The sequence below is a fragment of the Dendropsophus ebraccatus genome, chromosome 10 (assembly GCF_027789765.1).
Source record: "Dendropsophus ebraccatus isolate aDenEbr1 chromosome 10, aDenEbr1.pat, whole genome shotgun sequence".
Lineage (NCBI taxonomy): Eukaryota > Metazoa > Chordata > Amphibia > Anura > Hylidae > Dendropsophus > Dendropsophus ebraccatus.
This window is the reverse complement of record NC_091463.1, coordinates 14,451,767-14,467,974: the sequence shown is the minus strand read 5'-3', so window position 1 is coordinate 14,467,974 and position 16,208 is coordinate 14,451,767. Positions and strand designations below refer to the sequence as shown.

Sequence of the window (16,208 nt, the reverse complement as noted above, 5' to 3'; positions counted from 1 at the left end):
CATAGGCCCTATTCCAAGCTTTACACTGTATTCCTAAAGCCAATGTCCACAACTTCACATCATGTCATTGCTAGGTCCGGCGTTCTTCCTGATTAATTCATTAACACACAGGGGTTAGAGGTCTGTTTTCCCAATACCGAGCTGTAAATCCCTTGCATAGACAGAGTTAAATGCTGGCTGTCTGCAGCTGCCACTAGAAGAGGTTTAGGAGATCAAGGCGTACTATTTTAATATTCAGTGTATAAATCAGGGGTCCTAGCCCAGACCTCAGCTGTTCAGACTTGGCAGATCTGCACTTGGGGAAGACTGTATTACTTTTAAGACATCTATGTGGGCAGACTTAGGAGTGCCGCTACCACCAAGGCCTGACACAGACCCACACCCACATGTAAAAGAGGGCATGCGAGGGATAAAGGTACATTTTAGGGTTCCCCCTCTGGTCTTAAGGCGGATTATTTAAGGGGGTTGGATAACTTTTGGGGGTCACTTTATTACTACGCACAAGGTCTGAGGTCTGGAGGATAGACTAGATGGACCAGGCGGTCTTTTTCTGTCATTAATCTTATGTTTTCATGGATAAATACTGGGGGATTTGGAGTTTTTGGAGACATCATAGGGGTTTGCTCTGGGGTCTGCTCATTATGTATGTGGTTTAGGGTATGGATTAATATTAGAGGATATTCTAGGCCCTGGTCTTGAGTCTGAATTAATCTTAGGAGTATGGTTTGGGGTCTGAATAGGTTATAATAACGTGTTGTACTCTGATATAATTTTGGCGTCTGATTTTCTCAATAACAACAAATTCTAGTGATAATAAATCTACAAGGTTTGGGAAATGTTAACAAGACAACATAACTGCTGGGTTCAGTTCAAATCTTCAGCTGAGACAATGTTATAACTAAACTCTATGAATTTACTGAAGACTGGAGTTTTACAAGCCGTTCCTATGCTAATCTGCAGGGCAGTACTATGCACCTAAATTATTGTGTATCTTCATAGACTCTGGCCGCCCATGCACCCCAGAAGAATCACAGGAGGACGTGCACTTTATACGCTAAACCCAGCTACTTTTTTTAATAGTGGTGCATTGTTCTTTAAATAATTTGTTGACCTAACCCAAGTGTGCCATGGTTCTACTGGTTGGTAAAGGGTGCATATAACGGCCACTGGCTTGGGCCACCATTGTATGTTTCGTTTTTTCATGTTATGTCCCTTTGAATACCTAGAAACAGATGTGTAATGTACTCTGCAGAGCCCCAAAACAACAGGGGGAGTTGAGACAGGATGAAAGGTCCCCTGACACTAACTGTCCTGGCTGATGTTCCGTCATCTCGGAGGTGTACCGGAGGCTTCACTACACTTGTAAGAAAATTGAACATATATCCCTAGAGAAAATAACTTAGACGTGAGGTCATTTCATAAAGATCTTTTCCATTGCTCATTACTAGGCAGACAACTGCAGTTCAACTCATTTTTTTCCCTTCTTTTTATCATTCCGAGAACACTAGAACATAAAAACACAGTTGACATTTTGTGTGCAATTCTTCACTGTTGATTTAGCCTTTGGTTTCTTCAAGCTGTTTTCAAACTTCATAAACATTGATAGCCTCAGTTTCCCAATGCCAGAATATTGTGTTCTTTAGTATGGGCAAATCTAAACTTTCATCTTATTTGGGACCATTGGGTTGGAAGTCTCAACTGTGGGAATCTGGCAAGGACCAGTTAGGGAAGGGGTAACTGCACCCTCAAATGGCTTTACAGGTGTATAAATGGAGTTAGGTCAGCAGGTAGTTCGGCAATGGTTGGCACTTGGCACTTATTTGGGTCTATGAGTTTGGTACTTAAAAGTGTTATAGTCATAAACATGGTTTTGTAGGTGTTGGCAAAATTCCCATATAAAGGAGTAGTCCCATCCTAAAAATGATACCCTACCCAAAGAATAGGGGATAACTAGCTGACCATAAATGGAATCTTAAGAAAGGGGACCCTAGTGTCCCATTCTCTGTGGGTGCTAACAGAAACCATTACTGCATTCAGCTGTTTTCATGGCTCCCATAGAGAATGAACAGATCGGTGGGGCCCCCTGTGATCTCGTGAATGGCATCCCAGCCACTGCTAGCTATTCCTTATCATATGTCAGAAAGGAATACCCCTTTAATGCTTCTTCTCCCTAATCTGTACCCTGTAGATAGGTTCAGTCCTTCAGCATCTAGAACCTAATCTTTTCCCTCATTTAGAGTTCATCCTAATCTCCTCACATACTCAATGTAGAGATCTCATGGGGCTCTCTCTTCGCACATCTGTCAAATCAAGTTACTATTAGGTTCAATTCTTCCACAGTCTTGAAACCAGTTGATGCAAACGTGGTTATCTTGTGAGCCAGAGGAACCTTTTTAGAACTTCACATGGTGGAACCCCAGGTGGTAAGATGAAGACTAAATCCAAAGTTGGGAAAGAAAGGTTTGCCCAGAGGGTCCTTTTAAAGTGCACTTGGACTTGCTATGACTTCATTTTGTTGAAATCTTGGTTGTGTGATGACACTACATTCTTCAGCACTCATCGTAAACTGTAAAAAATGAATCCCATTACTCATACACTACATCACATCTGGTAGCAGGTAATAGCCATCGATCACATGGTACATAACTAATCTGAGGTTTTGCTCGACGACGCGGCTGTCGAGATCTCTAACGTGTTTCTGAGTGACTCACATATCCAGCTTCGAGAACACTTCCACATGTTATCAGGGAGTCCCTCTGTGTAATTGCTCTGCTTGTTTGGTCAGGCCTTGTTCAAAGGAGATTAATCAGGAAAAAATAATAAATTAAAAATTAGCATCTCACTTATAATTCTCCTCTCATGCTTAAAATAAATAGTTTACACTCAACATTTTTCAGTCTTGGACAAGAAATGTTGATTTAATGGGTGCCATGCCATAATCCTCAAATAAATGGCTGCAGATGGTTTGGCGTAGACAAGGCAAGAGAGGAATATAATGGATATTTGAAGAGTAACGTGTGAAGAAGGCACATTCTAAGCAAATATTTAAGTGACTACATGTACTGGTGTTAATGGTTTATAGGAGATGATTGTTAGATTACAAGCGCAATTCATGGAAACAATTTAAGTGGGACCCTAGGACCAGGGTATGGGGTTTATGGGGAATGTTGCATTTAGAAGAATTATTTTTAATAATATTTGTTCATAGCAATCTTGGTTCCAGGGCAATGTACATGTGATAAGAGGATAGAATACAGATTATAACACAAATGCAAGTACAATGAATGTAAAAGAAAGTAAACGATGGACTGACGGACGCTTAGTGCCAGGTTTCCCCAAAGGTCACAGCTGATTGATGGGGGTCTCAGTAAGTGGACATTTTATTATCAGCTAATTCTAAAGGGATCTTGACAATAATCCAAAAGGACTCTTTTAAATAAATGGGGGGACTAACACATGGTCAGGTGTGGCAGCCATGTTAAGTTACCACTAGTACAGTAAGAGGAAAATGTTTACATGACCTTATGAATGCTACGCCATAAAATGTGGTTACACAAGTTCAATCCTGTAATTCTACATAAGAAGCGAAGATCTGAGGTCTGCAATCTGATAAATTTATAGTTGTTTATAGAAAACACACTGGTACAGAGGCTCCTAGTTATGCACGCTGCAGGCTACCAATCCTCCTAAGTACATTTACCATAAATACATTGTATATTTAACATGGAAAAACAAAATTATGGCTTTTAAACAGAAAATTTCTCAATGTTTTGAAGGAACAGCTCAGCAGAATTGGCATCTCACCCATTTATGTCAAACCCCTAATGTTTACTCAGCAATTCATCAGCGGACCTGCAGTAGCAGTTTTTGGCAGAGCCCATATCCCAGAATCACGCTGAAAATAATATGGTTTTACATAAATGTACAGAGATGTATTTACGGCGCTGAAAACTGCTGAGCTAGATTCATAGAGGGAAGGATGTAATAATTCACACGTGGCTATGTGGGGTGTTAATCTTATCATGAACATGTGAGATCTTGTAAAGTAACAGATCACAACACTGTGGCACTAGGCAGTCTTATTGAGCCCAATGGATCCATCCACCTATACATTATGGGAGGAAATTGATCAAGGCTATGGCCCAGGTATACGCTAGGCAGAGATTGTGGGAAAGGACTGTGCAGCTTATGGTCACTTTTGTGCCTCACCAGCAGCTAGGGGGCGCCTCACAGTTTGAGAAGCACTGGAATAAATATATGTTCCCGTGGTTGAATCATTAAAGTTTGAATTCTTAGTGAAAGTTTAAAAACTCTCTTGTAATAGTTCCTTTCCCACTGGCCCATTCTTTGTTTCCTTTCCGGCCTGGCATTTAACCCTTCCCCTGTCATTGGTGCCATTAATCTGGAGCACTTTGATGTCTTTGATATAAGGTTGTCCCGGCTGCACTTGTATTGCTGTTCGTCTATGGCCTTTTATATCCCACACAAGTGAATGGAACTGATCTTCTAGAGAAGGATTCACAGAGTAATTACCGATGCTGAGGGGAGTCTTTGATCCACACAAATGTCTGTGATACAAATGAAGATATCACTTTAATGGCAGCCGAACGCAGTCACCGAGGCCTCACAATCCACCGGACTGCCAGAACAACAAGCCGGGCGGCCATCATCACCTAGGTTATGCTGTTTGCAAGAGATTCAGTTTCTCATAATAATAAACGCAAGATAAAGGAACATTTCCATGCACCTTCATCTGTATCTTGTTTTCCTAAATGCATGGGTGTAAATATGAAACTACTACTAATGTGTCAGATTTTTTTTTAGCCATTTTTCACACATAAAACAGCAATTTTGTGGGTGAAAAAAGGGACCAAAAATGGATTATTTTTTTTTACAAATGAGTTCTGCTCAATATAAAATGTCCCTTTAATCACATAAATTATTTTGAAAAGGCGAAATTGTGCAGTTATTGGGCATTGCCTGCTGTCGCTTTTATGTACATGCAATGATTGGGATACCGAAAACCGCTTACTTCTAAGGCGTGGAGTTGGCAGAAGGTTTCAGCTGTCTTTAGTTCCCTGAACAACACGTTTAATGGTTAAAGAATTATTATATGCTTGATAAAGACATATAAAGACACATGCTTGATAAAGACGTTGTTAAGACCGTCAAAACGTTGCACAAAACTATTGATTTTGCTGTGCTGCACAATTATGTCACATTTGATGGAATAAATTTTTTACGATTTTGAACTGATCCGTTGTGCCGTGGAACTTTGGAATAAAAAAAAAATTTAGTTTTTTTTTTTTTTCATTTTGACCTAAAATAAAGCCAACATTAAAACTGCCCATAAAAACATGGCCAGAAAAAAAACTATTAATCACTACTACAGCTAGTATTAATAGCTAATATTAATAGATGGTACCAGCCTTTGTTCTGACGACTTCATCCTGTAAGGATTTACCATTCTAGAACCTGAAACTCTGTACATTACCAAGAACGTCCCTGCATGTGTTAATCACAACAGACAGAGACGTCAGACATCAGTGAGGTTGGTTATGTAACCTCTGGACCTGGTTAGTTGTGACTCATCGGAGAACTTTACAGGATAGTCCAAAACACACTCAAGATCCCTTGTAAAAGAAGCCATTATGGACTGAAGCCTGATGGTGGTCACTGGCCAAAGCTTTACAGTAGGGGCTAAACCCTTCCTCTACACATCTTGGCAGTGACCAGTGACCATAGGGAGGGGGGGGCTGACTGCACTACGCAATGATATTAGTACATCACAGATGCTGGGAAACAATTACAGTGTCTGAACTTTGTCCGATGCTAGCTTTACGAGTCCAACCACAAGAACATTCTATCTATAGAAGAAATGACAGGATCCACATCACGTGTATCTGTTTAGTCCAAAAACATGTCTGTGGCGTAATGTGTCCTCTATTAAATGGAACCCTGGGTAATAATCAACTTTGACAAATACAGTAGGGATCCAGTATACATTTGTAAATTCCGCGCACACAAGCAGGATGTTATACATGGGCTGCACTCTAGGGTGACAGATTTGCGTTAATGGGCTGTGAACCTGCGCCTCCTCTCTGTTAAGAACTGAGCACTAGTTTTTCATTACTTTATGCATCTAAATAAAAATTAAGCAACTTTACCAACAGACTTTAATAAAAAAAATATCTCCACACCTACGCATCTCCAAGGTAACAGACTACAAACAAACCCTGTGTGTGGTCAGATCCTGCAGTCAGGCCTTACTCCTTTGCTGTTCTTACCAGCTTAATAGAAACTGCACAGGCCGGTGTTCTTTAACCTGTGTCTCACCAGTTGTAACAAGGATAGAATTCTCTTGAGCTCTCTGGCCATCACAAGATTTGTAGTTCTGTAATAGCTAGTGGAAAAGCTTTTCAGCTACTATTACGGTGTTGGAGGGTTGACCATTTAGATGTTTTCTTGCTCCTTAAAAAGGGGTACTCCGGGGGGGGGAGCATTTTTGTTTAAAAAAAAAAATACCTGTGGATAGTCGTGTGAAACGAATAAAGTGCACTTACCTCCTTGGCTCCCGTAGCGTCGCCGGTTTCTTACCAATCCGTTCCACTGTTCGTCCACTTCCGTGTCCTGGGGCTGAGATGTTGTAGGTCCGTCCAGCCCATCAGTGGGACACTGCTGCAGCCATTAACTGGCTGGGCTAGCCTGCAAAGTCGCCACAACAGGTCCTGGATGCGGAGGAACAGCAGGACAGATCAGTAGGATACCGGTGGCACCACAGGAGCCAGGGAGGCAATTGAACTTTATTATTTTCAAACAACCTATTCTTGGGATTAATAAATATAAAAGGCTGCCATCTGGAGTATTCCACATGCCACAGTGATGAGTGAATTTACAGTAATAACGAAGAGAAAGGCTTTGTTATCTCTGAAAGCTGTTCATCAGCCGGCTGCCCTTTAACTTTCTGCCACTCCTCCCTGGGTGCTGGGAAAAGCTGGATCCAGTCTTGGAAAACTATGAGAAGTTTCCCAGGACTGGATCCAGCTTTCCCCAGCACCTGGGGAGGAGTAGAACTGAGCGGCAGTCAGTTAAAAGGCAGCGGGCTGATAAGCAGGTTGTAGAGATAATGAAGCCCTTCTTTTTGTTATTACTGTAAATTCGCTGATATCTATTGTACACATATAATAAAGCAGTTTGAGATATAATGATAAAGTAGTTAGCGCCACCATCATGATGCAACATGTCAACACCAAATCCTAGTAGGGAAACATAATAGGAGCAAAAGGTTAAGCAGTTACTTACACATACAGCATAAAGCTAAATCGATATGTTAGTCTTGGCTCTGAGAGGAGCCTTCCCGTTACCTTATATTCTGCACAGATTAGTATTAAACATCACTGATCTCTGCCAAGATCTTGACACGTGCTCTAGAAGCCATTACTCCAGCCCCAGCCAGTTGCTGCTTTTCTGCTAAATTACACAACAAATAAGAGCGCATATCTCACAATGCTATCAAACAGGTGTTAGCAGAAGCCAAACATCTGATGTCAGACAGCCGGGGCCTGTGCTGGCAATGACTCCATCACACCACGCGTTTCATGAGCTCCTGGATTATACACCATCATTATTCAGAGAAAGGCTACACAGGAGCGATTCATCTTCCTCTGTTATATACAAGGTAAAGCCCGGATTGTAAGGAACATTTAATTGCTCGGTTTGCTTAGCGATTATAGACATTGATTACGTTTTCATTGCGTTTACGCAAGTGCTAAAAGACATGGCGGGCAAGGGGAGAGGTCCATGAATAAGGGATTATTTAAAAGGATCAGTAAACTTTAGATGACGTGAGGCTTTAGAGAGATTACACATCAGGAGATATATATACACACACATACACATATATACATTATATATATATATATATATAGATAGATAGATATATATACTGCAGTTATAGCTGTCAGGGATTTGCAAATATAACTTTTACCAACCTGTCTATGCTGCTTTAAAAAAAAAATCAAATTTTTTTCTGCAGTAAACATTTCATCATAGATTACATAATACAGACGGCCAGACCTTACAATACTTAAACATGTACTCACTTTTAGTCATAACTTTAGTACCACACTGTCACAGTCTTATAGGGAGACACCAAGATTCTCACTTAAAGCGAGTCTGAACCAACAATCTGATCCCCCCAAACCCCTTGTACCTTCAGATAGCTGCTGTCCTGTGGTCCGTTCGGCAGGTGATGCTGTGATGCAGTTATTCTCCTAAAAACAACTTTTAAACTTGCAGCCCTGTGTCCAACAGGCGTGGCCTAGATTGTGTATGCATTAGGCTGGCACAACCTCCCTGTCCCTCCTCCCCGCCCTCCTCATCATTAGGAATGCTCCAGGCAGATTGTCTCCTGTTCCTCAGCTGTGTGAATACTGAACATGGGCTGGATTGTTAAGGCACCTGGTGCAATGTTCAGACATGAAAAAATGTTCCAGGGGCATTACTGATGATGAAGAGGGCAGGGAGGAGGGACGGAGAGGTGGTGCAAAGTTAGGGCACAGACACTAAGTCACGGCCATTGGGCACAGGGTTGCAAGTTTAAAAGTTGTTTTTTAGGACAATAACTGCTTCACCTGCCGAGCGGACCCCAGGACAGATCTTGGATTAAAAGCAGCTATCCGAAGGTACAAGTGGTTTGGAGGGGGGTCAGATTGTGGGTACAGAGTCACTTTAAAGGGATATTCCTATCTCAGCTAATACAGTTATACATGTGGGACTTGTCAAGTTTTTAGACATACATTAATTTATCAAACTTGCCTCCTTTTCCAGCTATGCTGCTCTTTCTCTTCCATTGTTAACCCCTCATTGTCTAGGTTACCAACCACCACTCTGCTCTAAAAGCAGTGGTCTATCAAACAATTTCCAAACTGAAGATGGGAAAGTACAGAGATGGAATCAATAATTTTCAAAATACTGCCCCACAGGTGCCAACTACGAAGAGCCCAACACTCAAGAGGTGCTTGTAATCCAAATCCACTCTAAAACCAAAGCAAGTTTTCCCATAAGAAATCACTGATATGCAGATAATTGGTTTCAGACCCCAAAATAATGATTTATTATTCTGTAAAACAAATAAAACAAACATTCAGAAACAGCAGAATATGTGATATTATAAGTTACTGTACAGTAATGAGGAGGATGGGAAACACAAGGGCGGACAGAGACCTGAAGTGGATCTGCTATGATTTGGAAGGTGAGGGAGACTTCCTGGGTCATAGTACAGGGCTGTAGACCCCGCTGTGCAGACCATGACCTTCCCCCCTCCCCCTCCAACCAAGTACAGGGAGCTCTTAAACCAAAGCAATGCTCTTAAACAAAGTCACAATTTTGAAAAACTGTGAGCTCTTAAACCAAGTTACTCTTAAACCAAGGTACCACTGTACTAGGAAAAAGCTTGTCACCGGAGTTGTTCTTTAACCTGCTGTGTATCCCTGCACAGTGCACAAAGTTTTTATCCACTCTCTCTTAAATCATTCTGGAATATCTTTGTCTTTCTAGGATAAGTCAATAGGATCAGATCAGGGTTTATAGTTCAACATCCACTATGAACCAAAGGTCTCTTAACCCTACAGGACAAGTGGTTCCAACAGCAAAGTCAATGGTCTTCAAGGATAGTAAAATATACAGAAAATCCTTTTATTTCTGTTCCATTTTTCTTGTCTCTTGCCAAGCATGATACAATATAGCACATGACTTGCAGGCACTTAGCTTCCGCCGTGATGACGATCAGCCAGCTGCCTGCCAGGGGAAGGTCTTCTTCACAAATAAACTATTTTAGACAGAGGGACGACTATCACATCCGGAGACCATACCGCTGGGTAGTAATTAGCAATTTCTCCTTTCAACATAAATAAATGTCGCACAGATGACGATTTCCTTTAATAATAATAATGATGATGATGATTCCTGAGATGGATTGGACCCAAACATTAGTGGCAGCTCATTTGCTGGGAACGTATCCGCCGCTTTAATAAGAGGCTCAGCTCTCCATCACTGAGCCTTATCTCGCCGTGAGAGAACACAAAGCTCACATGGCCGGAGACAACCTCTGACTGATACATCCATTCTATCAACTCAATGGAAGTGTTGGGCAGCCCTATCATTCTGAGGCACAAGCATTGTGCAAGTGAGAATTAGGCCGCATTCACACACTGCAGATAGAATCCCAATTCTACATCAGGAATAGAGGCAAGTAAAAGAAGTCTAAGGGGGAAATTTATTAAGGGTTTTGCACCTATTTTTTTGGGGGGGGGGGATTTTTCACCCATTGTTGGTCTAAGTTCTATTTATGAACAATTATTCGGCGGGCAATTATTTTAAAGATGCTACTTTTTTTCAAAAAAAATCCGCCTGTTAGGAGGATTCACTAAAAAGTTAACATAATCTGGGATTAGCGCTCAATTTATTATTTTTAAAAAGTCGCACAAACAGGTGCAGGCCTATGTCTGGTCAGTACCATACCAGGTGAATATGCTTGCGCATTTCTTGCTTTTTTTGTGACTTTTTACTTAGATACATTCACTAGGGCAGTGGTACATATTCATAAATCAGTCACAAGATATTGGAACAAAATATACACCCCTCCTCATTAGAACAGTCACACACATTAGACTCCTTAGTAAATATCCCTCTAAGTGACTGTTCACATATGACCTTCATATCAAATTATTATTTCCAGGGAAGAAATCCTTAGGTGATTCTCATATATCTGTTGTGGATTCACACAATAACATGATAAAAATGTCACTCAACAGGGAAATTCCGCTTAAAGGGGTACTCCGGCCTGGGGGCTTTTTTTTTTATATGGCCGGGGAGGAAGTGGCTGAGGGCAACGATGTCCACTTACCTCCCTGGTTCCAGCAGCGGGTTCCGTATCGCGGCGCTCCGGTCTCCGCCGCTTCCTGGTGTCTGACGCAGGCTTGAGACGTGACGTTCGCTCAGCCAGTCAGTGACAGAGGCGGAATCCCACAGGCTGAGCGGACTTGAAACGTCACGTCTCAAACCTGCGTCAGACACCAGGAAGCAGCCAGGCAGCGGGGACCGGAGTGCCGGGATACGGGACCCGCCGCTGGAACCGGGGAGGTAAGTGGACGTCATTGCCCTCAGCCACCTCCTCCACGGCAATATAAAAAAATTCCCCAGGCCGGAGTACCCCTTTAAGTTTTTCTGCATATAATCTATAACTTGTCATTTCCAACACAGCTCCATGTCAAAAGTTTTGCTGGGTGGAGATCTCCCTGCTACGACCCCCACTGATCACTGGAGAAGTAGACGGTGGAGGGATTTACTCCTCCACTCACGGTAATATCCATCTGTATCACAGGATAGCCTATAGACGTATAATGGGACCATCCAGAAAAACAGCGTAATACTGTCTCTAGAGTCATTAAAGTTCTTTGTTGATATAAAAAAACGTTATTAACGTGATGAAGCGGTTGTGTGGATTATATAGACTGTGTCTTTTTCTTTTTGGTATTAAAACAAAAGCAATTGTAAAAATGTGCTTTGTACCTTTGTTTTAGTAAACTATATGTGTACTAATGACTGTTCATACGAGACTATGCATAAATGTTTTTATTTAAAAAAAAAAAAATCAAAAATGAATAAAAATATATTTAAAAAAAATTAGGACTGTTAGTATGCAACATGGTACTTTTAACTCTTTCTGCTCTTCGAGACCTTATACCGCTCATCCCATTGCTTTCAGAGTCTGTACAGAGAGCACAGTGTTCGGATAATTTATTGCACAAGAACAGGAACCTTCATTTCAGGGCAAAAGAAGGAGATTGTGGACGATCTGAAACAGCAAACGGAAAAGAAACAACAAAGAGAGTGAGGAATTCTCTGGTCAAACCCCCACAAAGGAGCGTTTCCTCACTCATCAGCAGAACAGCTACTGACATTCTGGCAGGAGCACAAAGCCACAGGCTGCTGCCAACATCATGTGAAATTAACAGAGATACATTGGGTAAAATAATATATTTCAAAAGTAAGATGGCTATAATGACATCTTGTCAAGAAATTCTAATTTCTAATCTCTGGACAAGGCCTCTATTGAACAGATCCCCTGAGAAAGTCATACTGAATGAAGAGGGTCCGATAGGTATGTCAGGGGCCCGAAGGAGAGAGAAGGAGGGATACAGAAACCCCGGGGAAGTCTCTACAGATTACATACGACAATACACCTCCTCTCCAAATATGGGTGAGCTGGGCGCAGGTCCAATGGAAGTAAAGATATTTACCATAAGGTAAAAATAAATAACCACATTTATTATTACTCAGACAACGCGTTTCGAGACCTGTTCCTATGCTTGTTCCTATGAGGATGATATGGGAGTGGCAGCAGTCCTGTTTGCATGCTCAAGAGTTGTGCCTTGCAGTTAGCACAAGTCCACTAGGTGAGAACCTCCATTACTGACTCACCATTGTCACCTGTCAGAATTATGCTATGGAGCACTGTCTTTTAGTCTGTTTCTACAGATTACAGGACACCTTAAAGGTAAACTCCGGATAAGAAAAGCTTGTTTTCTATTAAAAGTACATTAAAAGTTAAATATATGTGTTTATACAATGTATTACCGTATCTCTACGGTTCGGCCATACTGGTAGCTGATAGAAATCCAAGAAGTGAAAAAAATGGCCCCTGTGCAAATCCACATTGTCTCCTTCTCCTTGTGCTCTCCCCCCTTAGGAGACAAATCTTCCATGCTTCTGTCTCACATTGTGTGTGTTTGCTGAGATCAGGCAGATGATGCAGACAGGGGGCAGGGCGTGATGTCTCAGGAGGCTTGGCTGCATCCCCCAATCCCCTGAGTGATTCACCATCTCTGAATGGCCAGAAGGAGGTGTTGCACTGATTCCTCTAATTGTGCAGAAGTCTGCAGTGGAATTAGGGCTGTGTTTACACATGTTGTAGTGTCATTGCAGTACTGCAGCGTATTCACAAAAATGATGCACACCAATAAATGATGCTAAAAGGCAGAGAGGGTCAGAGCCTTATTGTGGGGCTCAACTTCAAAGATAACAGATGCTTGAACATAACATGTGCGTGGAAATTAAAATAAAAAAATAAAAAAGTTCTTTATTTCAATTTCAACGTTTAAGAATACAGCGTGCTGTGTGGTGTTACAGGTAGAGAATACAGCGTGCTGTGTGTTGTTACAGGTAGAGAATACAACATACTGTGTGGTGTTACAGGTAGAGAATACAGCGTGCTGTGTGGTGTTACAGGTAGAGAATACAGAGTGCTGTGTGGTGTTACAGGTAGAGAATACAGTGCTGTGTGGTGTTACAGGTAGAGAATACAGTGTGATGTGTGGTGTTACAGGTAGAGAATACAGCGTGCTGTGTGGTGTTACAGGTAGAGAAACCAGTGTGCTGTGTGGTGTTACAGGTAGAGAAACCAGTGTGCTGTGTGGTGTTACAGGTAGAGAAACCAGTGTGCTGTGTGGTGTTACAGGTAGAGAAACCAGTGTGCTGTGTGGTGTTACAGGTAGAGAAACCAGTGTGCTGTGTGGTGTTACAGGTAGAAAATACAGGGTGCTGTGTGGTGTTGCAGGTAGAGAATACAGTGTGCTGAGTGGTGTTACAGGTAGAGAATACAGCGTGCTGTGTGGTGTTACAGGTAGAGAATACAGTGTGCTGAGTGGTGTTACAGGTAGAGAATACAGCGCTGTGTGGTGTTACAGGTAGAGAGTACATTGCTGTGTGGTGTTACAGGTAGAGAATACAGCTTGCTGTGTGGTGTTACAGGTAGAGAATACAGCGTGCTGTGTGCTGTTACAGGTAGAGAATACAGCGCTGTGTGGTGTTACAGGTAGAGAGTACAGTGCTGTGTGGTGTTACAGGTAGAGAATACAGCGCTGTGTGGTGTTACAGGTAGAGAGTACAGTGTGCTGTGTGGTGTTACAGGTAGAGAGTACAGTGTGCTGTGTGGGTGGGTGGGACCACAATGAAATCATAAACTGCTGCAAATAATTCAGTAACACAATGAAACTGCAATGTGTGGACACAGCCTAAATGTTCTGCAACAGCTTTGGGCGGGGAATGGGCAGGGTGGAGGACTGTGAACAGCTGAGGGAAAGAATTGCATTCTGGAACTTATAGCACTGTGTACAACTGATAAACCAGGAAGTACAGAAACGCAAAACAGAACAAAACCCTCCCAAAACAAATGGATTTTTGGTAGTTTCAAAAATGGAATCGATAGGTAGGTAATGCTTTATGCTTCTGCAGAAGTTTCATATTTTTCAACCTCTACCTGGAGTTCCCCTTTAAATTTGAATTCTTGTGACCCAGATTCTTGATTAATGTTAAATCCAAATCCAACAGGTTGGAAGACGATTATCTTCTTCTCATAGCTGCCTTTATAGCAAGTGACGCCTTATTCCCTGTAGGAAGGAGCCAACGGCAAAGTCAGTACTATAAGCCCTATTACACAAAAAGATTATCGGCTGTTACGGTTTAAAATCTTCTTGTGTAATAGAAGACAACAGGAGACATGAACGAAAAGACAAACGACTAATATAGCAGCGATCTGCTGTCATCACTCAGTGGAATAGGAATAGGTATCTGCTATGGGCTGCCTGGACGATCTAGCGGTAACCCAGGCAGCCCCCAAGCACCTCTCTGCAGCCCCCCACTCTACTCACCCACTCGGCAAGCAATATTTTTTCCTTTTTAATGATAGGCGTTTACACAAGAAGATAAATCGCTAAGAAAAGTCGTTACTGCAATTGTAAATATGACCGTACTTGCATTCACGTATGACCATGATGTTTAACCATGATTTTGTGGTCAGATGTGATCAACGACATACAAACAAATCTTCATTTGATCATTGTTGCGTTTACACAAGACAACTATCGTTTAAATCCTAAAGATTTAACGATTTTTTTCTCAATAATCGGCCCATGTAAAAGGCCCTTTAAGGGATACTCCGGCTATTTTTTTTATTTTTTTTTTTCAAATCAATTGGTTTAAGAAAGTTATAAAGATATGTAATTTACTTCTATTTAAGGATCTCAAGTCTTCCCATACTTATCAGCTGCTGTACGTCCTACAGGAAGTAATGTTTTATTCAAAGACACAGTGCTCTCTGCTGCCACCTCTGTCTGAGACAGGAACTGTTCAGAGCAGCAGAGGTTTTATATTGGGGTTTTTCTACTGCTCTGGACAGTTCCTGACATAGACAGAGGTGGCAGCAGAGAGCACTGTGTCAGACTGTAAATAATACACCACTTCCTGCAGGACATACAGCAGCTGATAAGTACTGGAAGACTTGAGATTTTTTAAATAGAAGTAACTTACATCTACTTAACTTCCTGAAACCAGTCGATTTGAAATAAAAAAAAAGTGCTGGATAACCGCTTTAAGGATGCAGCGGGATGAACAGGACCTCTATAATGGCTGCAGCCCTAGCTGGATTCTGCATTTTCTTCCATTACTTTGTGCATTGGTAAGTGAGATGAGCTAGTGCAGCAGCAGATCTACATAAGATACATGCTATCAATAGTGTTGTTCCTGTCCATAGAATAAGTCAGAATTTCTGTTCATCAGGAGTGTGTTCAGACTAATCCAGTACTGCACTGGGGAGAGACCCTTGTTTCTGTTTGCTCTTAGGATTATACATACATTGTCAGTACTAAGACTGCAGATCCATCTCATGGGGTAGATTTTGTAGTGTGGGTTTGGGGAGTGAACTGGTTCTTGCTGAAGAGTTCAAGCTTGTATGGATTCTTGCAGGCAACGCTGAAAATGCATTAATTGCTGCAAAACTTTATTAATGAATTAATGAATATCCAATTTCTTGATCCAGAAGATGTCAATCACTAAAATCCAAGATAGGAAACTAGCTGCCCTCCCGCTGTTGACAAACTACAATTCCCATCATGCCTACACAACCAAAGCTTCCACTCTCCAGGCTTGATGAAAAATTTAAGCTGGAGGATCACAGGTTCCCTATTCCCGCACCCAAAAAATCACCTGGTTTTGGTGTTCATGCACAAAAGTCTAGGCTGCTGGAAGATCTTAGCAGTCTGACCCAAGTCTGTCACCTGCACAGACTACCAGGGTCAGTATCTACAAGCAAAAGCTCCTACTAAACGCACACTAGACAGACTTACTTATTGCAGAAAATCACATAGAAA

General features: G+C 41.7%; 1 protein-coding gene across 3 annotated transcripts in view; it reads right to left on the bottom strand.

Annotated features, from left to right (window-relative positions):
- Window positions 1–16,208, bottom strand: part of RALGPS1 (Ral GEF with PH domain and SH3 binding motif 1) — a 309,463-nt gene that overhangs the window by 127,846 nt on the left and 165,409 nt on the right. The gene's annotated exons all lie outside the window — the stretch shown is intronic.